This window comes from Octopus bimaculoides, chromosome 1 (assembly GCF_046866305.1).
Source record: "Octopus bimaculoides isolate indiv1 chromosome 1, ASM4686630v1, whole genome shotgun sequence".
Taxonomy (NCBI): Eukaryota; Metazoa; Mollusca; class Cephalopoda; order Octopoda; family Octopodidae; genus Octopus; species Octopus bimaculoides.
Genome location: NC_142928.1, coordinates 166,601,962 through 166,629,534, shown reverse-complemented (window position 1 = coordinate 166,629,534; position 27,573 = coordinate 166,601,962). Strand labels below are relative to the sequence as shown.

Sequence of the window (27,573 nt, the reverse complement as noted above, 5' to 3'; positions counted from 1 at the left end):
TTAGGGGTGGGTGGGAGAGATGAGGTATTGTTCCTATGAAATATTTGTTTATTTTTTTTATTATATTTAAAATTTTTTAAACAATATTTATTTCATAAACGTTCCTCAGTATTGTTTTTCATTGAATTAGGTTTTATTTTTATCATTTTCATAGTTATTGTCTATATTTTATTTTGTCAAAGTAACAACAACAACAACAACAATAACAGCAACAACAACACTCAGTAACAGTAGCATTAACAAAATAAAAAATAACAAGAATAACATATGAAGATATAAAAACAAAACTACTTTTCCCATTATTTGCAAATATCATTGCTGTTGTCGTTTATTTTGCACATACATTCATGCATAATACACACACACATACATATATACACGTATGTATATATGTGTGTATGTGTATATATATATATATATATATATATATATGTATGTGTGTGTGTGTGTGTGTGTGTGTGTGTATGTACGTGCATGTGTAATTGCGTATGAATGTGTATATGTATAAGTATATATATATGTGTGTGTGACTAACAAGATTATTCTTTATCTCACTTTCTTTGTGTGTGCGCGTGTATGTCTCTCTCTCTCTCTCTCTCTCTCATTCTCTCCCTCTCCCTCTCTCTCCATCGTTCTCTCTCTCTCTCTCTCTCGATTTCTTTACTTCTTGATAAGGACGTGTTTTTCGAAAAACACAAAACAGTGTGCTTATGCTGTCGTGACGATTGAGCATCTAGTTTGTATTTCTTAAGCTAAATGTTCCAGCTACTTTGCAGTTTGTGTTTTCTGTTTTTCTATTCAAATAATGTAAATTTCTTTCACTCTCTCATTTTTTTACAATTTATTATTTTAGATTCATTCTTTCCCTTGTGCTCTTTTTTCTTTCATCATCATCATCGCCATCGTAGTCGTCATCATCATCATCATCATCATCATCATCATCATCATCATTTTCATCTTATGCATCTTTTCGCTATTTGTGTCATCGTTTGCAACTTCAGCATAGCTTACAGTGTTTCTTTTTCTTTTTCAAATTCTCTTCTTAATTTATTCATTTCAAGCTAGTTTCCATCTCTTACTCTCTCTCTCTCTCTCTCTCTCTCTCTCTCTCTCTCTCTCTCTCTCTTTATATATATATATATATATATATATATATATATATTTATATATATAAATATATATATATATATATATATATATATATATATATATATATATATATATAGCGTTTTGGGGTAACGATCTGGAGAAGGAGTATTCAATACCTGCATAGAGTGCACAAGCGTCTTCATTCAAATCAGTGCAGTGGCTTGTTAAAATGAGGTTTCTATGTTATGGAAACTTTCAACTTACCAGGCCCGGCTTAAATAAACTATATACACACACACGCGCGCGCACACAAGTAGGTAGATGCTGATGTGTATAATATCTATCTATCTATATGCATATATATATATATATATATATATATATATATATATATATATATATATATATATATATATATATATATATACAGAGGCAGAGAGAGAGAGAGAAATTTATATATTTCAACTAAAAAAATGAATGTCCCAGTGCGTAAGAAGGGAATAAATTTTTAATCTACCTGTTACTCTTTTTCTCCTTTCCTTCTCATACACGTAAATGTATACCTAATGCACCGACGTTCTTTGCCTTTCGCCCACACTAATTCACTTTGATATGTCACTTCACTCTATAGCGTTTCAAACCACACCAAATGATAAAACTTCTGAAACCTTCGTCCAAATACTTTTAATATTTAACTGATATTACCACAGGTTTCGTTCCGGCTATCGTGAAGCGAACGGTTTTTTTTATCCTTTATCTACCCGACTGCTCAGTGATAACTGACGATTGTTTGGTGCTATTTTCGGCCGAAAAAACGTCTGGTCTATCATAAAACCGTACGAGAATGTTGGCCAGAGAAAACAAGGTTCTAAATTTATAATTTTGCTTCAAACTATACCCATTCTATTAATTACATAAAGTGCGCTCTTTTCAATGATTTATGAACACCCACCTCAGGCAACTATATATATTTGGTAGGAATATATGTTTATGAACGCGTGCATTTGTTTGTGGATCTGGGATCATAAGTGAGGTGCCTTTTTGTATGTATCTGTATATTTTATGAATACATACATTATATATGTGTGTGTGTTAATTTACAAGGAAAGATCCAGAGGAACAGTTGCAGTATAGCTAAATGTCACATGAGCGCCTAAGAAATTAGTAATCACACTTGCATGGGTGATAATACCGAAGAGAAGTGCGACGTATTTTGGAGAACATAAGAGTAATGGAAAATGGAGACAAACTCTCAAGATGTTATTTAAATCATTTATATCAGCACATCACCAACATATGTTTCGATTGATACATTAAAATCAATCCGAGAGGTAAAATAATGTAGGAAAATGCATCAATCTCATCAAGGAGGAGATTATAAACAACAGTGCTCATCAATAAGCCATATTTAGAGATGTAAGAAATTATAATATATAATATATATGGAAAACAAAAGTGGATAAGGAACGCTAGTAATTTTTAAAATACCGTTAAGAATTATGACGTCATAGAACGAGAGAAGAAGAGAAGGAAGAGAGAAAGAGATTTAAGAGAGTAATTGTGGTATAAACAAGTAGAAGGTGAATGACAGGCGGATAGAAAAGATGAAGGAAAGAATGGGATGTATAGGATGAAAAGAATAAAGTGTAAGTTGCAGACATTATTCGGTATTGGGGGTAAATATTATTTGAAATAGTTGAAAGTATGTTTGTTTTTCTAATGACACGTTCCTTATGGGTATTGACAAGTTCCTTATGAGTATTGACAAGTGTGTGCTTGGAAAAACGGATAAATATGTGTTCGTCCGTACAAAGAGAGCAGGAAGATTTATCTTTATCATAGGGAAACGACATTGGCAAAATTTTCCAGTCCAAAGAAAATTGTTTATTACAGTTTCTGAGATGCCAAATCAGTTTACTAAGACCTGTAGTATTACGTTTATGAATATATTTAAATGTAGAAAGATGATTGGCTAAACGTGTTTTTAATTCTGTGGATGAAATGCCAATATAAAAATATTCTTTAGATCCTGAAGAAAATTTATATTCAGAAACAACGCTTTTAATTCTGAAATTTCCGTTGAGGACGCAAGTTTTATTCGGACCACAATTACAAGTAATATTACAATTGATACTATTATTTAAGAAGTGATTATCATCATTAATATTATTTTTATTACAGTTATTAAGCGAAACCCTTTTACCCTTAAGAATATAGTTGCTATGCGAGGATATAGTCTGTAGGAGGTTTTTAGTGTTGGAGAAACCAATTCGGATACGATGTGAGTTGAGAATAGAGTGGTACCTCGAATCTTTGGGGAAGTTCCTTTCGATGACTTCACAAAAAAGGTAAGGAAAGTTACTTTTAATTTATTTGCCATATGAAATAACAAACCAAATAGTTTTACTAGGGCCATGCGATTTATAGGGAGATTTCTCATTAAAACACCCGAAGTTTCTTTTTATTTTTACAGAAAAGGAGTGGCGAAGTATAGTTACCTCCCTTAGACTGTTTATTTTTAGATTTACCAAGCTAATGTGTTTATCTACTTCGATATAAGGAATAATTATTTGGATTATTACCTACGGAAGTAACATTATTATTATTATTATTATTATTATTATTATTATTATTATTATTATTATTATTATTATTATCATTATTATTATTTTATTATTATTTTATCATTATTATTATTAGTAGTATTACTACTATCAACCAGATTATTAGGGGTTAAATCAGGATCAAAAGTGTGATAATATTTAATTTGCTCCTGATATCCTGCCTTATATAAGGACACAATAATCAGCGTTATTATTGAAAACGTTAACATTGGCGGATAATTTAGAGAGTGTAACCGATAAGTTTTTAACCAGATTTTTTTGTTATATTAGTAGGACGATTGCTAAAAATGCTGATCGTATGTATATATGTATATATATGCGAGTGTATCTAGATATATACATATGCATACGTACATTCACAAGCACACACACACACACACACATACACAGCTGTATACGTGTGTGTGTGTGTGTGTGTGTGTGTGTGTGTGTGTGTGTGTGTGTGTTGTGTGCATTGTCACGTGCGTATATTTGTATGTGTTTATATTTTATTTATTTATATGTTTCAGCCAAGTGACTGCGGTCATGTGGTGCACCACCGTGATAAATATGTATTATTTTGGAAAGAAAGTCTTGTAACACTTACAAATAAGAAGGAATCAAATGCTTCTTTAGTCTTATTGATAAATTTAATCAAGATAGTATTTATCTTCTTTATTGATAACATAATCCTATCTATTTGCTAAATTGTTGATTCCTCGGGCGTGAAAGAAAGAAAAATCATTATTACATTTAACCTCTTCACAATTAACAAGCTGTTTACCCTTCTAAAAAATTTTGTAATGATCCGAAAAGATAATAGTTAGATGGAACAGGGTCAAGAGAGTAAAGAGGATTTGGCAAAACTTTTATATTTAGTGCCATAATATCTTACTGAGTTACTTGGGCAATATACTCCTTTGCATTATCCTATAAAAGCTACACTCTTTTACGATTAAAGAATGAGTGCTTTTTTTCTGTGAACATTTGGGCATTACTTCCATTTGACAACAGTACTTTTGCGCATTCACCGCTTAATTTTGATTTAACATTTTATGAGAGGCGACACCGTTCATATTCCTCCAAAAATCACAGCATAATTATTTCTAGTAAAGTCCTGGTTTTCAAAGAGACTTCTCTTTTCATTGGGTGATAACCTCTGTCGTTTTCGATGGATATGATTATTGGAAACCCACTTTTCAAAACTTGCGATTATTCTACCCAGGAATGGCAGCAACTCTTCAATGGCGAGAAGACGCACCAATTCTTTAACTGATCTGAGAAGCCATGAAATGAGGATAGACTCACTAACGAAGTTTAAACACTTTTCATGATTCATGTGTTTTATGGTCGAAGAGTGATTTGAATCGTACTGTTTTCTTTGTTTTTCAAGTACGATATTTAGAAGCTTTCTTTTGGCAGAACGTTACAAAAGAGATTTTTCGAGAGAAAAATTTCTCGAAGTAAACTAGTCAAAACATCGATGGTATGTCTAGACAATTAAATCTTCTTTTCCATAGAGAACGAATATATCTTGTGGCTTCTGTTGCCCCTTTTGAATTTATTACAATATGCAGTGTCTAAATATGGGTCTGATCTAAACTTATTTTAAAAGGCTTTAACCACTATGCTATAAATTAATGTGCACAGAATGAAAACAAAACAAAACAGAATATAAAAAGAAATGCTTATGTTACTGTAAATATTGAAAACGTACTCTCAAAGCGATCGAGTTAAAAATGCAACAGGTCTTTTTTTCTCACCTAATATATATGTTTGTATGTATGTGTAAGGGTATTCACATTTTTTGCTACATATGCGTAAATATACATTAACTTTAAACGTACGAAGTTCCAAAGGGAAGTATTAGTATAACATAATCTACAGCATTTGGAATTCTGGTTTTGTTAAATAGATATCATAGTTTTATTTAATACTGCCTCCTCCCCACGTCCCCAATAACACACCTGTTGAGCGGCTTAAGACTTTTGTTGTAAAACAATTTATTTTGTTAATACCGAATCCCTATAGAATCAGCTTATTACATTTTCCTCTATTTCAGGTATTTATCGTCATTTCTTACAGATTTACGGTATCGTTTTTTTTCTTCTCATCCTCTGTTATTATTCGATGTTGTGGTTTACTTAAACGTTTAGTTAATTAGTTTGGAGATTATATAAATAATCCTAATGATTTGAAACATTTCTTTCTTGAATATCTAAATTTCTGCTTATCTATGTCTTTCAGTTTCTCTTTTCCTCGCCATTTGTTTCGACTACTTTCTCTACTCTGCGTTTTCGGATTTCACTTACCCTGTATGTATGTGCGTGTGTATGTGTGCGTGTGTATATATATACATATATATATATATATATATATATATATATATATATATATATATATATATATATATATATATATATATATATATATATGTGTGTGTATATATATATATACATTTATAAACATAATTAAGGGATCAGCAAATATTTGCTTCACCATATACCAAGGTTCAGAAATAGCAGCTAAAAAAACTGGGACTCCAACAGACAGCATTACTTGTAATGGTTAGTTTTCATTGTTTTTTTCTTCTTGTTTTTGCCTTTGTGAGTTACAAGTAATGCTATCTGTTGGAGTCTCAGCTTTTTTAGCTGCTATTTCTGAACTTCGGTATATGGTGAAGCAAATATTTGCTGATCCCTTAATTATGTTTATAAATGTATATGAACTTTTAAATAAGTTCTCCACCGATAATGGTGCTTACATACCGAAGGGCTTGGTAAAAATTATTAATTGTTGATTTATTAATAAATTAATAAATTGATAAACCTTTACCCTTTTAATTTATATATATATATATATATATATATATATATATATATATATATATATATATATATATATATATATATACATATACATGTGTGTGTGTGTGTGTGTCTTCAAAAGATATACTTTAACAGCTGAAAACTCACCCTTAATTCTCATTTTAGAATTAACCCATTAGAGAATATTAAGAGTGCCAGGATAAGCTTTGGACAATGGAAGTTTTTTCTAAGGGTGTTATCAAAGACAATCCATTACAATTATCTTATACATTTTGTCCTACTTTAGACGATAGATTATTTGAGTAAATACTTGTCTAAAGTAAACGCCGAAAATATTAAGGAAATTTCTCTATTGTGAAATGTCAGATTATGTATCCAATAAAAAGTAGAACATCGTTATAGAAGTGATTCAGGTGTTATTCTAAATGGTGACCCTTCATTCCCTAAAGCTATAGTGTACTGAGTATAGGGTATCCAGTAAGGTTAGTTAGTGATATGAATTAGAAGTAATTTTGAGATCAATAGATTGTTTGATAGAAAAATTAGATATTAAAATACTAAGTGAAGATAAAAGATTTTGAGCAGTGATGAGCTTAATTTTAGAATCAGAAATATCACTTTGAAGTAGGGGACTGATTCGATTCTCAGAAAACTTGGAGTTAGACAATATACTGATGAATTACATAGCAGATACATTGCGTTGCCAGCAGATAAAGATGCATGAAATTTTGTGGCCATCAGTAAAATATACTGTTATAGCATTAGCTTTCGAGTCAGGGTTTGATAATAACTATAGCTGCAAGAGTAATAACACTCACTGACTCACACACACACACACACACACACGCACGCACGCACACACACACACACACACACATACACACACACACACACACACACACACACACACACACACACACACACACACACACACACAGATATATAGTGATGTCAGTGGATATTAATGAATTAATATACAAGTGAAGAACAAACGGTGATCTTTAAAGTTGAGGAAGAGAACGGAAGCAGTCTTAAATTGTTCTGGTTTCCAAAATTACATAGTTTGTCTTCAGGAAACAGATTTATTGCTGGGATTAGAAAAAGAACTATTAAGCAAGTATTGTTTCTTTTTTTTCTTCTTTAGTTAATGAAGCATGATCTAATTGTCGTTAAGTCAGCTTTCACAAAGCATAATGCAGTTATTACATGAATTTAAGTGTAAGTTTATTTTGGAACAATACATCTAGCATGGAATGTTTGGAAAAATAAACCTTAAAAGTGTTCTTTGACTCCTACTATGCATGAGAACGTGCTTTCTACTCTTTAGCAATTTTAAGTACTCCTAAACGAAGTGTGCTAATTTTTTTTTAAATCGAGAACAAGATATAACATGTGTATTTGTTGGACTAACATAGAATTAAAAGATATAATTAGGTTTACTTTTAATAACACATATGTTTGTTGTGTTTGGGGAGAGTCATTTTCTTATTGTGCCTTAAAATTTAGCACACTCACCGGTAAAATTTCCACTTATTTTTTATTTTTATTTTCCTAAAATTTTCGTTGCGACTTGCAGCCTTTTCAATAGTCTTGACTCTTGAAAAGGTTGCAAGACGCAACGAAAATTTTAGGAAAATAAAAATAAGAAATAAGTGGAAATTTTACCGGTGAGTGTGTTGAATTTTAAGGCACAATAAGAAAATTACTCTCCCCAGACACAACAGAATATGCTTCAACACACGAAAGCACATAAAAAAATCTTGCAAACCAAATCTAAAAACGAAACACATATGTCGCTTTTGCGCATACGATAGTTAAGCAGATTGAAGGAATTTCTAAGGCGGCAATATTAATCCCTGGCCTGTATTTATGTTATTGTAACTTCGACTTTTAGTGTAGTGAAAGATCTAGGTTTTGGCTAAACAGCTTGAGGGTTGCTGCACTTATTTGGTTGATATTTTTGTTCCCAATTACAGCTTTTTAAACTGTCAATTGTAGAGTTTATCCAAATATGTAGAGGTAAGCAGAAATGTTGTTGTGGATGCAGTTAACTATTTACACACAATGATGATCTGTTGTAATAACAGAATTGTAAACAAAGTTTATAAAAAGACCGTTAATTTAAATCCTAGTTAGAATGGTGTGTATGTTGGTTTCCAGTCATATTTCTAGATACAGCAATATCATATACCTTGTTCATTAATTTATAAAGCGGTACAATTGATGAAGTATATGGTTAGTCAGGGTTATTGATATAAATTATTAATTAATAAATTAAAATTGTCATCGTTGCCATAATAAATGATTTATTTTTAAAATGAATCCAAGTTATTTTAAATCTCCAACTGAATATTAAACTTCTTTTCGACTATTTTTAGCCATTAATGAGTTTTATATTCCACCCTGCTGTGTTGACAGCGAAAGACACTTGGCGGTTTCGGTGATGTTTATCTCCCCTTGTATTTATCACCACCTATATTGGCGATGAAGCTAGTTTTCAGATTTTTTATTAGGGCTGCTGAGATAAATGGGCAATTTTTGAGAGGGCCTGGCAATTTCATGTAAACCGTTTGTTAGCTATTTGGTATAACTAACGTTCGTGATTTTTCTTTACGTTATTTGAACTTTATTTGTTTTTTTTTTTCAGTAAACATAAATGTAATGGCTTTATCGTTTTGTTTAACTGACTCCGTTTTAGTCGTCATTGAGACAAAAGCTTAGTATACGATATTGTTGTTATTTAATTTCTGTTTCAAGCACTAATTGAATGATTGTCTAAACTTAATTTCTGTTAAGGTAGGTATTTTATATCTTTTACGGAAGCAATTTTTTATCTTTATCTAAGTAGGTTTCTAGATAGATTAAGTACGATTAGTAAATGCAAATCCTATGTTAGGAAGTTGGTGTAAATATGGTTCATCATGATTTATATTGATTGTACTTTAATTCACTTGCTGCTTAGTAAGAATTGTGCGATGTCCTTTATATATATGTCGCCATGATTGATCGCTGACCAAACCATTCAATTTTTTTTTCCTCCGTGTTTTCTCCTTGTTTTCTCCGTATTCTTTCTGTTGAAGAGCGTAGCTCGAAACGTTAAAGACTTTCTGTATTCCAGAGCGTCAAACTAATACATCCTTTTTTTGTTTACACCTCCTGTCCTCGTTTGTTGTTGTCTTTTTTCGTACATTCTCCCATATATATATATATATATCTTTGTAGCCATTAACACAGAAGTTTAGTTAGCAATTATTTATTGCTTCTATTGGATTGTGTTTATTAAGCACGAGTCTAATATCCTTTTCATTTCAATTATTGTAATAAGTTTTTCTTTTTCTTTGGTAGAATCTTATTGGCTTAAGAGGGATTGTATGAATTTAAGTTGATAGCTTTGAAAAGGTGCATATTAAGTGTTTTGTACTCTGTTCTATCATTAGTACATGGTGTTATCTTTTACGTGTTGCATTTTCACTGGCAGCAATTAAATATACTGTGAATAACAAGTTGACTAGTACTTTAAGTTTTGTATAACACCTCTCGGCCTCGCGGCTCCACGCGCCGCAGGCCCCGACTGGGCAACCAAACACCCGTACCGGCACGCCTAGCTCCCTCCCGAGGAGAGAGATCAGCAGTCGGTATTTCCTCTCATTCTCCCGGGCTGCATCGTGCAGAGCCGTACCCTGCTCATATCGAACCGTGACGTCTATTATCACCACCTCGTCAGAATTGCGAAACACCAGGTCGGGTATTAACCTGGATCCTGATACGCGGTAAACCGGCTCCCAGCCGGTCACCCAACCGTAACGCTCTGCCTCTCTCGCCACCAGCCGGCATATTCGTGTGTGCCTGGCCATCCTTTGTTTACTAATTTATTTTTTTTTACAAGAAGAAATTGTCATCAAAAGAATGTGGTGTGTGTGACAGGTTTCATAATTTGTTAAAAAACAACTTCTATTTCATATCATTTGTGATAGTTCACTAAATAAATGGGTAAAGATCAAGAAACAGATTAAGCATACAGGTAAGTAGTCGTAAAAGAAAAATTTACTGAAGGAACGGAGAAAATAAATAAAAAATTTAATGACAATATTTATTGGATATAGGCCACTATAAGGACGAGAAAAAAAAAGCAATAACTTAGCGCAGTTCAGTGTAGTTTGTAAATGGATAGACATCATCAAGGTTTATGTATCGTATGGAAATTATGTTAAATAATGACATAAATTCGATATGGCACATTGTTAAAGTCAGCTCTTTTACAAAATACCTTGAACTACGCTAAGGTATCGCTATTTTCTTGACCTTATAATTAGCTATATCCAATATATAATCTCATAACTTTTAATTATTTTCTCCACCCCTTTTCTAGCCTTTTCTTTCACCTGTGCCATCTACTCACCCGTATGCCTAATCTCTTTATTGACCTATACCATTTATTTAGTTTACAGCCTCCAATGGAATATATATTACATAATTCTTACACTTAGCCACACTAATTGCTCTCGGTACACATTTGTTACCAGTCTAGACCAGACCAGACTAGAATCGACCAGACACGATCCAGACACTTCCTTCCAAATTACGTCTGCTAATATGATTTCAACTTTTGGCACGAGGCCAGCGATTTCGGAGGAGGGGGATAAGCCTATGACACCCACTCCAGTGTTCAACTGGTACTTATTTCGTCGACCCCGAATGGGTGAAAGGGAAAGTCGACCCCAGCAACATTTGAACTCAGAACGTAAAGTCGAAAGGAATACCGCTAAACATTCTTCACGGTGTGCCAACGATTCTGCCAGCTCGCCACCTTACATCTGCAAATCCACTCACAAGGTGGCAGTGGGACTTAACTCAGGACCAAGTGGTTGAGAAACAAGTTTCTTATCTCACAACCACACTTGAGCCTATTTTATACCAAAAGTACACACTTAGCACAGAAATAATTATGTAATTTCTTATAGACTTACAGGATATCTTCCAAATCTCACATCTAATTCCAACTTAGGATAATCTTTTTGTACTAAACTTCATCCACAAGAATTACACAGCTATAATCCACATTAGACATATCTCTCTTAATGAACCTAACGATACATGTCCGTTTTAAAACCAACTTACAATTAAAATAAACCTTCTGAAATCTAGAAGTATATTCTCCGAAAATTTAACCAATATTTTTGGTAATATCTCATGTTAATAATAATCTCAATACAGTTACACGATACCTTCAAAATCGTCAACCTTGGAATAAAATATACGTTAGTATTTTTACTGCGGTAATATTGTTCCTCTTCCAAGGCGGTGAGCTGGCAAAAACGTTAGCCCGCTGAGTTCAAATTCTGCCGAGGCCGACTTTGCCTTTCATTCTTTCGGAGTCGATAAATTAAGTACCAGTTGCGTACTGGGGTCGATCTAATCGACTGACACCCTCCCCAAAAAATTCGGGCCTTGTGCCTAGAGTAGAAACGAATATTGTTCCTCTTCCCCAAATGAATACAATATCATAACTTTACAGCCGTTATGAAAACAACTTAATTTCCAAGCTACCTTTTCTTGTATCTAATATGAAAAGATATAATTATTATCTCTTTTCATATTTGACGGGTAAAATGCTTAGTGGCATTTCGTCCGTCGTTACGGTCTGTTCTCAAATTCCGCCGAGGTCGACTTTTCCTTCCATTCTTTTGGGATCGATTATATAAATGCTACTTAATCACTGCGGTCGATGTAATCGAATTACCCCTTCCCCCGGAATTACTGGCCTTGTTTCAATATTTGAAACCAATATTAAATTCAAGAATTTATTTTAATATATTTGATTTCGGTTTATTCTCAACATACATTTTATAATTTTCATCACATTTTCCTTTATTTGTCTCGCAGCTTTTGTATATTTACATTATATGTGTGTATTTGTAGTTGTGTTGGTGTGTGCGTGCGTGCGTGTGTGTGTATGTATCTGGATGTGCCCCTTTGCTTATTTCACCATATCTTAAATCCTTTGTGACACTTCACTTACTATTTCATTATATTTCCTCTAAAATTTTAATTATTGCACTAGAGCATAAATTTCTTTCCCTTTGTTTGAACCGTTAGTAAATTTATTCTGAATTAAACAGATGTGTGTTGGCACTCCGTCGCTTACGACATCGAGGGTTCCAGTTGATCCTATCAACGGAACAGCCTGCTCGTGAAATTAACGTGCAAATGGCTGAGCACTCCACAGACACGTGTACCCTTAACGTAGTTCTCGGGGATATTCAGCGTGACACAGTGTGACAAGGCTGACCCTTTGAATTACAGGCACAACAGAAACAGGAAGTAAGAGTGAGAGAAAGTTGTGGTGAAAGAGTACAGCAGGGTTCGTCGCCATCCCCTACCGGAGCCTCGTGGAGTTTTAGGTGTTTTCGCTCAATAAACACTCACAACGCCCGGTATGGGAATCGAAACCGCAATCCTATGACCGCGAGTCTGCTGCCCTAACCAGTGGGCCATTGCGCCTCCACTTTAAACAGATACGCACACAATTAAAAAGTCGACCATCCATTGATTTCAACAACCTTCAGCAAAATTTATTTCCCTTGCAATCATCAACCTCAGGTATAATAAAACAACCAATGTAAATTTACTCTTAACAATATAAGCTACTATTATTATTCACACTTAAAAACCATCCCTATCAAACCAAACTACTTCGTAAAATCTGTTTAGAGAGAAACTTTGTATCTTTATTCTTCCTCACTCATACAAATCTTTAATTATAATCCACTTATCCGTCTCTTCATTATAATTATATCTTTAATTTTAATTCCACTCCATGTAAATCCTGTCAACTTATTCCAAGTTTATGAGGTTTATTGACAATTTCACACACTCTTCTTATAATTTAATTATTCTTCATCTATCTTTGCCTTATATAAAACTATATCATTAATGTTATCTAAGTCTTGGCGTAATATAATCACTTTAAAATCCTTTATAAAAATTTAATTTTGCTGTACAGACGAATACATTCCTTTAGGTTCAAAACCACTGATTTATAAACATGTGAATTATACCCCTTTAGTATTACCTACAGCTTATAATAATATTGCTTGCCATTACGTTACTTAGCCCATCGGTAACGCTTTCACGTGATGAGAAAAAAGGGGGGAGAAAGAAAAGATTGAGAGAGAAAAAGAGAAAGAGAAGAGTCCATGACGTGAGGTAGAGGGAATGTAACTGTAATGCTTTCAAGTGATTAGTTGAAGTGAAAGAGAGGAGATAGTAAAAGGAGAGAGGAGATAGTAAAAGGAGAGAGAAAAAGGGGATAAGGCGAAGAATGAGACAGAAAGAGGGAAAGAGAAAAGACGAGAGAAAAAAGATCGTCCATGACGTGTAGTAAGGGGATAAGGGGACCGTACTATTTAATACGTGGTTAAAAATGTTAGTTGAGGGTAGTGATATAGATAAAGAGAGTTTGAAATATAATTTTAGCAGAGGGGTGATATTCTGATGGTGAGGTTAAAGAAAGGCAGAGAAAGAGAAAGAGAGAGAGAGAGAGAGAGAGAGGAGGGGAGAGGGGGAGTGGGACAAGATGGTGGTGATTCTGTTTTACTAGATATATATACATCAGACAAGTACACACACACGAACACACACATATATATATATATGCACACCTTTACACGCACGCACGCATACACTATTACACACATGCACACACATGCACACACACACACACACGCACACACATACACATACGCACACACAAATAGTTGAGCTCACGATCACGAGATCATGGTTTCGATTCCCAGACAGGGTGGTGCGTTGCGTTCTTGAACAAAACACTTCATTTCACATTGCCCTGCGATCGTTTCGACATCTGATACGTGGCACACTTGTGCATCTGTACATGCAATATCATTTTGACGGAGAGAGCTAGCCTATGTGAACACAAGCATTCGATCACTATAGACAAGCAACTGTGTAGTAGTTCAGCAAGGAATTGCGGACGCCCTCATAATAATATATGTACATCACTAGATATATGTCTATACATCTATATATCTATATCAATTTTTCACTCTATTTATATGTATACATATGCACATATATATGTGTGTATGTGCGCGCGCGTGAGTGTGCGTGTGTGCGTGTACGAATGTTTGGTTGTTTATGTACGTAATTAGTATATGTAACATTGTGACTAGAATTAACTGATATGTAAAAGAGAGTTGCTTTCTTTATCAGGGAAACGTTGTGTTATATTGCAGCGCTTAATCCTTCTTTCTTGCCTTTCACATTGTAACGCCGAAAAACGGGTCTTAACACACAACATCCATTTCTATGGCATAAAAATTTACAGTTTAAAGGATCATAAATTCCTCTTCCTTTTCAGCTTTATGCCTTCCATTTCTACTGCTTTCATTCGAAAGTTATTTTTTTTCTCTCAAAATTTTCATCGTTTTTGCCATGAATTCGTTTATTATTCTTTTAGTATTTTAGTAATTCTTAATCATAATTTTTCTTTTACTCCTGACTTTTTCTGTTTCTCAACAGCGTCTCTCCCGTTCCTTCGTTCTCCCATATATATGTGTATATATATATATATATACATTTATATATATATATATGTATATATATATGCATATGTGTGTATATATATATGTATGTATGCGTATATATATAAGTATATATATATGTGCATATATATATGTATATATATATATATGTATGTATATATAAATATATATATATATACATACATATATATGCATATATATACATACCTATATATATATACATATACAGTATACATATATATAAATATATATATATATACAGTATATATGTTTGTATATCTGTGTGTATATATATACATATATACATACATATATATATATATATATATATATATATATATATATATATATATATATATATATATATATATATATATATATATACATATATATATATATATATATATATATATATATATATATATATATATATATATATATATATATATATATATATAAGCTTGTAAATATGTATATATACGCATATACATTTATATATATATATATATATATATATATATGTATGTATATATGTATATATATACACACAGATATACAAACATATATACTGTATATATATATATATTTATATATATGTATACTGTATATGTATATATATATAGGTATGTATATATATATATATATATATATATATATATATATATATATAAATGTATATGTGTATATATACATATTTACAAGCTTATATACATGGGGGTATACATATTTACGTACGTATATACATATATTACTTCACCTTTCTGTCTTTCTATCTTCTTTCTCTAACATTAAGCCATGCACCTCTTCTCTCTCTCTGTCTCTCTCCGTCACTGTCTCTCTCCGTCACTGTCTCTCTCCGTCACTGTCTCTCTCCGTCACTGTCTCTCTCCATCACTGTCTCTCTCCGTCACTGTCTCTCTCTGTCATTGTCTCTCTGTCTCTGTTTTTGTCTGTCTGTCTGTTTCTCTCTCTCTTTCTCTCTCTCTCTCTCTCTCTCTCTCTCTCTCTCCCTCTCTCTCTGGCTTTATGTGTTCAAGAACCCTATCTGCCTCGATTGTAAATTCTCACAAGAGTTTCACAACCTGATTTTCTAAGACCTCTGTTTTATACTGATACCATTTCTCAGTGGTTGGAAACCCATATCACTTGCATAGGTGGACGTGCAAGCACACATTACCGCGACGCCTTTTATCGTCTCTCTCTATGCAAGCATGTCACAGACACTCGCGATGTGTATCACAATTTCTACCTACTTCCCATATAAATTACAATTACTTGTTTCAGCTGGGTTATACATGTTGCTTATCGAGATTAGGTTTAGTACATGATCCTGAGGAACCACTAACGAACTTTACGTCTCTCACATAAGATCACCTTTGTCAATTCCACTTAAGGGAAGATGCTAGTATAAAGAGTATGTGATAATATGAATGATGCAGGCCTCTTCCTACAGGAGTAGGACCTCTTCAGCCAGGACCAATCACGAAACCCCACAAATTTAGGAATGCCCTGTCCACAATCCCCCAATTTTTAGCAAATTCACTGGGTGGTAGCACTTCTCTTTCCACACTCATTTTCCTTTTCAAGAGGAGCTTAAAAACATCGAGATATAAATTCGCTCAGACTGAAAAGGAAGAGTTTATGGGAAATTTATGTGATTAAAGTAAGCTAGCACAAAAAGAGTAAATACGTAAGCATCACTATGCTGGTAAGGGGGTGCACTGGAATGTTAGACTAGTTTGTAGATTTGAAATAATCAAGTTGTGGTATAAGCATGAGCCAGAGTTTGTCATTGTGAACGATAACTTCTGGATTTGGGGGTGGGGTGCTTCTATAGATTGGTTATACAAATAAAGTTGATATGATTACAGAAGGAAAGGGAAAAATATAAAATCATTAAGTTTGTAATCTCAGGTGATAGTAGCGTGCTTGGCACTCCGTCGGTTACGACGTCGCGGGTTCTAGTTGATCCGACCAACGGAACAGCCTGCTCGTGAAATTAACGTGCAAGTGGCTGAGCACACCACAGACACGTGTAACCTTAACGTAGTTCTCGGGGAGATTCAGCCCTTTGAAATACAGGTACAACAGAAACAGGAAAAAAGAATGAGAGAAAGTTGTGGTGAAAGAGTACAGCAGGGTTCGCCACCATCCCCTGCCGGTACCTCGTGGAGATTTAGGTGTTTTCGCTCAATAAACACTCACAACGCCCGGTCTGGGAATCAAAACCGTGATCCTACGACCGTGAGTCCGCTGCCCTAACCACTGGGCCATTGCGCCTCCACGATAGTAGCGTGGATAACAAGGAAACTGAGAAAATAGAGAAATATCAGGACCTAATCAGAGAAAAAAAAAATTATAGAACACAAGAGTGAAAATTGTTCCTCTGGTAATTGGTACATTGCCCAAATTTATTTTCCCTACTCTCCTCCTAGGTAGTTCGCTACAATTATCAGCTCTATCTGTCGGTCTCGACGGCGTGGGTTCCAGTTGATCCGATCAACGGAACAATCTGCTCGTGAAAATAACGTGCAGGTGACTGAGCGCTCCACTGGCACGTGTGCCCTTAACGTAGTTCACGAGAAGATTCAGCATGATACAAAGTGTAACCAGGCTGGCCCTCTGAAATATAGGTACTACTCATTCTTTGCACGCTGAGTGGACTGGAGCAACGTGAAATAACGTGCCTTACTTGAGGACACAACACATCGCCGGAAACTGAACTCGTGACCTTATAATCGTGAGCCGAATACACTAACCACTAAGCCACGCGTCTTCACGGAGTAATTATTACTCTTAATAAATACAGGTACAGGATTCAGCTCTCCGTAGCGGCTTGCAGGCTATTTTTGTTCCTTCTTCTAAGAATATTAACCCGATCTTCTACGGATATTAACCCAAATTTACTTTAATTCCCGTAAAATACCAACTCACTCGGTATTTCTAAATTCAGTTTTAAAAAATGCTCTCACATTCAAACAGATTATTTAGCATTATAAAAGCCGGTATTTTAGGCGTAGGCGTAGGCGTGGTTGTGTAGTAAGAAGCTTGTTTCCTAAACACATGGTTCCGGGTTCAGTCCCACTAGGTGACACCTTGAGCAAGTGCCTTCTACTATAGCCCCGGGCCGACTAAAACCTTGTGCGTTGATTTGGTAAACAGAAACTGAAAGTATGTGTGTGTGCGTGTGTCTTCGTGTCTGTATTTGTCTCTCCATCACCGCTTGACAAATGGTGTTGAAGTGTTTGTGTTCCCGTAACTTACCGGTTAATCGGGGAGGCCGATGGAATGGGTGCCACTACTTAAAAAGGGGATAAAAGAAGAACTGGGGTTGACTAATTCTACTGGAAATTCAAGGTGGTGCTCCAGAATCGTCTCAGCCTGGTGACTGAAATAAGTAAAAGATAAAAGATAAAAGATAAAAGATTTCTTATCAGTGGTCGCAAAGCTTAATGGTACAGAGCCTCAACCGAAGTTTTAGAGATACACTTTCTGCAACATTGCGCCGGCCTCTGAGCAGGTATCGCTATGACAATCGTCTCTATCATTGTCAATGCGTCGATCACACGCTACAAACCTGCCTTCCAAGCACTGATGTAAACAGTGGAAGTGATCTAGAACGTTAAAACTTAGTGCGCATGCACAGCAGAGTTCAAGGTCAATCTTTATCTAGCAGCTTTACTCTGCGTGCTTTAGCTTCGTTACTATGTCAACAGCTCGCATACTTATTGATTAGACCTCGTACTTCAATTTCTTCCGTATTATAAACGTTGAGGGAGGAAATCCGTTGGCTACATTATCTCCACTACATGACTGGTACTGTATTTTATGAATCGTCCGCGTTTTGACTGGAGCTTTATTTCATCGATCTTGAAACAGTGAAAAGGAAAACTGACATCGGCGGGTTTTGAAACCAGGACATAAAGTATATAGAAAGAAAACTGAATGTTATTTTTCCGACATCTCTTTTGCCTATCCTAATAATTGTCTAATATTGGCTCAAGGTACTTTATTGGTACTTCATTTTTATTTTATTTTTGTTTGTTGATCTCGGCGTTGTTAAGCAAGTTAAAGCTTGACAGGACTTGAACTCGGAAGCTAAACAACCGTCATAAATACCGCATGGCAGTATTTCCGACGTTCTAACGATTCTCCCAATATCGTCTTTATTGTAGCTTAAAGAAGATGGAAGGTTTTGAGTGAGGAGCAGAAATCAAGAAGACAAGAAAAGAAAAAAAGAACAAAAAAGGGGAGACGAGAAGAGGAGCAGAGGAGGGAGAAAGATCAACAACAAAATAAAAATAAAAAGTAAATAGTGACAACAACAATAACAGCGTCTATTTTCTTCTTTTATTTCTTAAAAATGAAAGAGAATTTCTTCATGAAATGAAAATTTTCCACAGGGAATTATATTTTACTGGCTAACGGCTTGTTTTAAGTGTAGTTGTATTTTTTTCTCCACATTTTCCCGATTTTCAATTTATCGCTTTCGAGAGAAAATACGCTTTCAATTATGAATTATTTCCCTTGTTATTCATTTATTTTGATTTTTCATTGAAAATTCATTTTCTTCATTAATTTCTGCAGTTTGTTTTTTGTTTTTTGTTGTTGTTGTTCTTTTTCATTTCATAGTACTTTGTCTTCCATTTTTATATTGATGTGTCTTTTTTAATGGTTCTTTTTTTTCTCCCGCATTTAGACTTTTACAACTTACGAATCAATTAAATCGACCAAAAATAAGATGTTGACCGCACCAAATGATGTTCATGCGAGAAAGGTTTTTAGGAATTTTCTAAAATATTCCTGCACGAAAACTGATTAGCTGCTGTTTAGAGTATTAGTTTAAGTAGAGAACCTAGCGTGCATTAGAAAATCTTAACTGAAAGATTATTTGAGATTAAAGAATGGATGTTTTTAAGTGAATCCAACCTGCATTGTTTACTGGTTTTATTAATTTATTTTTAATGAATGAAAGAGTTGTTTAGTTGTTCTTAATCATCATTGTTATTTGTTATTATTCTATATGATATTTTTTTTATTCTTTCATTAAAAATACTTGTATTACTACCTTTATATAAAATTTTAATTTAATTAGTAGCTTTCAAACAGGCAAACTCTTATGTTGTGGGTTACGTACATACATACATACATACATACATACATACAAACATACATACGTACATGCATACATGCATGCATACATAGTACGTACATACATACATACACACATACATATTCTCTCTTTCTCTCACACGCGCGAGCACACCCACATACACACATACACGCACGCACGCATACACAGACACATCTGCATATATACATATATACATATATATGTATGAGTTGGTGTTTATGCATGTTTGTTGGATAATACTTGATTGTTTTTCTATTCTCTCCTGCCAGATGCTGTACGGACGTTGGAATTCGCTTAGGGAATTTTCATGGCTGTGTCCATTTTTGCTTGGAACAGGACTCGATTTTCTCAGAACGCACAGAGTCGAAACAACTACAAAGGTATCTAATCAGAAGCTCTAATATTTCATTAATTCTTAACACCTGGACTGATACGTTATTTATCAATCCCGAAAGATTGTACGCATATATGAATATCTATCTATCTATCTATCTATCTATGTATCTATCTATCTATCTATCTATCTATCTATCTATCTATCTATCTATCTATCTATCTATCTATCTAATATATATATTTATATACGGAAGACAGAGTGTAAAATTTCGTACGTACATCCAGCAACGAAAGTGCTCTGCACCGGATGACACAAGGGAAACTAGTTTTAATTGTGCCCTACTGTCCTTGCTTGAAAAAGAAATCCGAGCCTTCAAGTAAGTTGGGGCAGGTTCCACAGTTTGGGCGTCCACATTTTTTAACCATTGGTTTTGTGGTTGTTTTGCTAAGCTTCACATTTGTTAGTAGTCTCTTTAGCGATTTGTGTTGCTTTTTGCATTTGATGAGTTTCCGCATTTTCAGGATGTCGTTCATTTTTGGATCTCTAATTAGTAAAGGAAGATTTTGCACAATAGTGTTGAACGCCTCATTATTTCTGTGTTTTGAGATGAGGTGTGGCGTTATGTTTTGTTGTTCATCAAACACAACACGAACAAAAGTTTTTCTTAAGAAAATACACATTCAAATAAGTAAACCATAATATCATGAATAGCGAAAGCGAAACCGGTCGATATATTAAAAATTATATTAAAACTATGTAAAGTATCTGTATTTTCCTTTTTTAATTTTTTAATTTCTTATATATATTACAACTCACCACGTGGGGTTAATCGAAATTCCTCCTATTCTGTTACTACTACTACTACTACTACTACTACTACTACTACTACTACTACTACAACAACAACAACAACATATATATATATATATTGATTGATTGATTGCTTCAATAACTGAATAGATGCCGAAGCAGGTTTCCGTCCCGACACCTGAAACTCGGAGTCTTGTTTTATTATGGCAACCGAATAATTGTCACATATATTACAGATAAATTCCTCTATTTACATAATATCGAAGTCTCCTTCATTGTTTTGTTGTCTTGCCGTTACTATTAATATATATATATATATATATATATATATATATATATATATATATATATATATATATATATATAGAGAGAGAGAGAGAGAGAGAGAGAGAGAGAGAGAGACAGAGAGAGAGAGAGTGCGTTGTGTAAATTGTTGCCATGTGCATTGTTTTGTCTTTCATTTTGTTGATAACACAGTATAGTAGGGTCATTAGGGCACCGTCTGTTAGAAAAACAGCGCCATGACGCAATTCACTCTGCCAGAAATTTTGAAATAACATCCTGGACTGCTTGGCATTCACGCCGGTAACCCCAATACGAACATTTCAGAGTGTTTGAGTGTCAATTTGAGGATAATGCAGAGAATTCGGAAAGAGATAGTTGAGTCTAATGGTGATTGTGAAGGTAAAGCAGCTCGGAAAACTCACTCTAATCGGTCTGATAAGAAAAGAACTTCTGAATTTATTGGTGAAATCCAGGCCTTGCTTGACAACGATCCCTCCAAGTCAATAGGGTCCATCGCCAAGGACATGGGAGTGTCTGAGTTTCTTATCAGGAAGGTAGTGCATGAAAATATTCAGTATGCCTCATACAAGATGAGAAAGGGCCAGTTTTTTTTTTATCTCAAGCCATCAAGGACAAGAGGAAAGACCAAGCTACGAAGCTTTTGAACAAACTCAAGCATCCATTCCAACCGAACGGGCTTCGGTTTTACTCAGACCAGAACAATTTCAGTCAGGATCAGATTGCTAACACGCAGAACAACTGTCGGCTTGCCGTGTCCTCACAGCATACCAAAAGTGATAAAAATCAAACATCCAATCAACGTCATGGTGTTTGGAGTGATCACTAGTGATGGCCATGTTATGCCTCCATTCATCTTCCCACACGGCCTCACACTCAACACGGAGGTTCACGTCAAGTGCCTGGAGGAGGTGATGCTGCCCTGGGTCAAGAGGGTTGCTGCTGGAAGACTCTATGTCTGGCAACAGGACTCTGCACCATGCTACACAAGTAGGAGAACGCAGTCATGGCTGTTGCAGAATTTCTGCGACTATTTCACCCCAAACCTCTGACCACCCAACTTCTCATACTGCCACTCCTTGGATTATTATGTGAGGGGCGCAGTTGAATGAGAGACCAACAAAACTCCTTGTAAGACCAAAGATGAACTGAAGGCAAGGATTGTGGTAGCATTCACCAAATTAAACAAGGAGGCCGTCTTGAAGAGATTCCGAAGTCGCCTGGAAGCCGTTGTTAAAGCCAATGGTGATTTAATTGGATAGATTTACTCTTTAGTATTTCAAAAAAAATTTATGTAATTTTGGCAAACATATCTGTGAAAATTAGACGTCAGTGTTATTTTCATTTTTGCGTAATTTAGACGACTATTTATTCACAGCACTCTCTCTCTCTTTCATTCTCTCCCCCCCTCTCTCTCTCTCTCTCTCTCTCTCTCTCTATATATATATATATATATATATATATATAGAGAGAGAGAGAGAGAGAATTGCAGCGTGGAAGGTGTTTATAAGCCATTTAAAATAAAATTTAAAGGTTGAAGTGAATCTGACGGCTTTTGTGTGTTATTTTAAATGGCTTATAAACACCTTCCACGCTGCAATTGTTTTCGTTCCAGCACACGATCTCAGATTAGGTCACTTGCTATGCAAGTACATCTCCGTTATATATATATATATATATATATATATATATATATATATATATATATATATATATATATATATATAATGTTTTAATTATTAGACTGAGGCCATGCTGAGGCACCGTCGTGAATAATTTTTAGTCGAATGGATCGACCCAAGGACTTAATGTTTAAAAGCCTAGTGCTTATCACATCGATCTCTTTTGCCAAACCGCTAAGTTACGGGGACATAAGCACATCGAGGCCAGTTGTCAAGCGGTTGTGCGGACAAAGACACTCACTCACACACAGACACACACACATATATATACATAGAGGTAAACAGAGCTAGCGGTTGTAATAACCGTCTCAGGGATAATAGTATCCGTTCTTACTATCGGTATCAATTACCTATACTATCCCTGGGCATGGGTATGCAGGCACACTATGTTCATAGGGTACAGGTAACAACAGAATAAACAAAAGTTTATCAGGAAACAAATTTAAATAATCAGAAAATGGAGAAAACTTTTGATCAACAATCAAACAAATTGATTATTTTTTAATACCAAAGCATGACACAATTGATTATTTTTTAATGCAAAATATGACATAACATTTATTGCGGCCGTTTTAGTAAGCACCGACTAACACTGGAAGCGGAAACGGACGTAAGAAATGTTATGCCATGTTTTTTATTAAAAAATAATCAACCGATGTTGGTGAATTTGTTTGTTGATCAAAATTTGTCTCCATTTTCTGATTATTTAAATTATATATATATATATATATATATATATATATATACAACGGACTTCTTTCAGTTTCTGTCTACCAAATTTACTTCGGTCAGCCTGAGGCTATAGTAGAAGATACTTGACTAAGGTGAACCGAACCCCGAACGATGTAGTTGGGAAGCAAGCATTTTACCACATATATATGCATACATGAGTGTGTATGTCTGTGTATATATATATATATATATATATATATATATATATATATATATATATATATATATATATATATATATATATATATATATATATATATATATAGTGTAATGCATGTAGAATGTTCCGTGGCTTCCTAGATACGAAGCTACATGCAATTTAGTGTTTAAAATGAATTCCGTTCCTATTGAATTCAAAGTCCTATATTTTCAAAAAATTGCTTTTAACTCGACTCTCTATTTTATTGTTATCGCTAATTCTGTCTTCTCTTTCCGATGCTGTACAGATAGATTTTTTTCCCTTTGTAGTTTGATCTTGATATTTTATTATTTCAATTAAGGTTGATTTTATTGTAATTTAGGAAGAAAAAAAAATACGTCGTAATGAATGTGAGGCGAGATGTCATGAGATAGATTAGTAATTCATCATTATAAATTAAATTATTATTATGTGTCGATAGAAATAAGGAAAGGGCGGAAAAGAACGAGAGGCTGATAGAAACTCTGTGTGTATATGTGCGTTTATGTCTGCATTTGTGAGTATGTATATGTGTGCGTGTGTGTATGTTTAAAAGAGATGACAGCCAGGCTGATCTTATCAGACGTTATGTTATATTTTGTCACCTCCTTCGACCTGGAGATATTTTTTTCCGATAATCCTAAAGATGACCTAGTGTTAACATGTCAGCATTGCCTAATTGACAAAAGTATTAGCTACTTTGGGGAATAGGAAGGATATCACACTAAGTATCGAGTCAGCGGTGACTTTATTTTCGTGCTTTATCATATCTGCTTGAGATAAATTGTAGAGATATTATAATAATATCTCCACTATTTATCTCCAAGTCGAAGACAGATTAACAGGCTCTCTGAAAATGCTATGACCTCAAAGTGTTTGGGCAATAATAAAATCATAGAAACTTAACCTACACTTACACATGTTAAGGATGTGATATACAGATAAATATCAAAATTTCTTAAAGATTCACGCCGATATAATAAATCATTTGTATTTGCTTGGATGATGATGGGTCAGTTAACGTAAAAGATTCGACTGTGGACTAAATGAATTGTAGTTTCGAATTTCACTGTTCTATTTCTTAAATTTAAATCTCATTTAACACCTATTTTATCTAATATACGACCAGTCAATAAATAATAAGAATGTACTAGGGTCAATGATAAATTGATTGTATAATGTAACCCCTTGAAACAATCCGTCACATCATCTCGAATAAAAAATATAACTTTCTATCAATCGATATTGCTATAAATATCAGCCAAATTTGCCTTAAATCTTTCGTTGGTGAAATAAAGGACATATAAAATAATCCAGTCCTACGTCCCTCTCAAAAGTAGTAAGTTTACAGTTGAAACGTCCTTAATCGTAGATCTGTATGGATAAACAACCGCCACCCGTCTTGTGCCTTTGTAGAAAAAAAGCATTACAACGAAGCATACATAGCAGGTAATTGATAACTGCTTCTCCCAAATGTTACGAAAACACGTTTTTCCATACAGTTGATTTGGCCATTCAATATTCCCAATCGATAAATTATGTGCTAGTGATTTGTGAAGGTCGATTTACTTTGTTATACTTCCTTCCTTTAGAGACAAATTTACCTCTGTCAATCAGAACTTTCAAGGAATTTAGTGAAAGCCGTTGCCCTTCACACCAGCAAATCTTTCGACTTTGTTTGGCACACAAATTTCGTGTCAAGTCTGGACATCAATGAGTCTCATCCGTATCTTATCTCTTACATTGGTATCTTCCTGTCAGATTTCATTATGGCTTATATTAATGGAGCTTAAAGACCTAGTTACAGTTACCTCAGGCATCAACACATTAACGCAAATGATATCCACTACATTCTTCTTTAACCTGTTTCATAGAAGCATCATCCAAACACTGTCTAGATAAATCTGTACGGATGCCTTGAATAGAGAAGTCGAAAACATTCTCAAAAAGTGTCATGCCATTCATGTTTCCTTCAACAGAAAGACAGAATTTTATCACTGAACATATCGAGAAAACATCGCGCCTCATGCCACTTAAACATAAGTAGCATGCAACCAGAACCTTCGTGACGTCACTTTTACTGGCGACTTCCTCCGGTGACTAATTATCTCCTCTCTCTACGACAATAGTTTCTTCTTTGGGGAGCTGGTTGATATTGCAGTCCTCCGCCTACGCACTCTCTCTTTTCTAGTCTCTCATCCTACCATCATCATGATGTGTCCAATATATACACTTAATACATTCTCTTATCACTACGCTCAGTCCTTTATCCTCAGAACGTTGGCTTTTGTAATTAATTCTTTGCAAATGTCTTTCTCGCAGTCGTTGACTTGAAACAGTTTTAAAGATAGATCATGGATGACATCAATCTCATTGGATTTGGATGGGCTGCTGAAGTCATAGGCACAAACAAATCTTACATATCTAAATATAAATAAGATAAAATAAATATTCAACAGTCGTCAATATGTTGTCGCTGATTATGCAAGGAGTGATTCAATTTAAACATGAAATGGAAGAATAAACAGACGGAAATTATTAGCATTACTGCCTTGTGTGGGTGGAGAGCAAAGCTCAGTGAATTACTCCTTGACGCAGAGTGAAGTACTATCTAAACATACTATAACAGAAATAGAACTTACTTGTGTTGATATTCAAGAAAAGGAAGCATGTCAAAGTAAAATAATTTATGAAAGAAAAGAAGCATTAGAAGAAATCTTGTTACATGGTGAGTTCTACAGAAAGTGTGAAGAATCATGACTCATCGAAGGAGTAGGGGACGGAATGGAAATTTAAAGAGAGAAGCGGAGAGTTTATTGCTAGTTGCTCAAAAGCAAACTTTAAACACTAATTCAGTGAGTACTGAAATTAATCAATACCGCCTATTTAATAATGAGTAAAAGATATTGATCATATGATAGCTTTAAATGCTCACACAGAAAAAATGCAAGCGACAGAATAAAGTTTGTCTTAATTTACACTGCTCTAAATGGGACAAGTAAACCAAAAATTCTTTGGGATTTAGACAGCTACACAAGACAATACTTGAAGAGCGTCAGTTAAATATCTGACATAAACAGAAGAGAATGCCTCATAATCGACGTTTCAATTCCATTCCAAAAAAACACTGCAGACGATGAAGCAGAATTTATTTTGAAATATGCTTATGTAGCTTATGTAATAGAATGATATCAGAAATATATGGATGTCCAACTGGTAAAAGTGAAAGTGATACTAGGGTTCAATTAAATACAACTATTGTAAAACTACATAAAATGTTTGGACATTAAAACAAACATGCTCCAAAAGTTTG

At 34.3% G+C, this 27,573-nt stretch overlaps 1 long non-coding RNA gene across 2 annotated transcripts in view; it reads left to right on the top strand.

The window, feature by feature from the left end:
- Window positions 1-2,633: 2,633 nt before the first annotated feature.
- LOC106868013 (uncharacterized) overlaps window positions 2,634-27,573 on the top strand; it is a 27,581-nt gene continuing 2,641 nt past the window's right edge. For both annotated transcript variants that reach the window (XR_001409210.3, XR_001409209.3), the window contains exons 1-5: window positions 2,634-2,735; window positions 3,271-3,437; window positions 19,260-19,392; window positions 19,784-19,861; window positions 20,488-20,598. This is a non-coding gene — a long non-coding RNA (uncharacterized LOC106868013). The remainder of the gene's footprint in view (window positions 2,736-3,270; window positions 3,438-19,259; window positions 19,393-19,783; window positions 19,862-20,487; window positions 20,599-27,573) is intronic.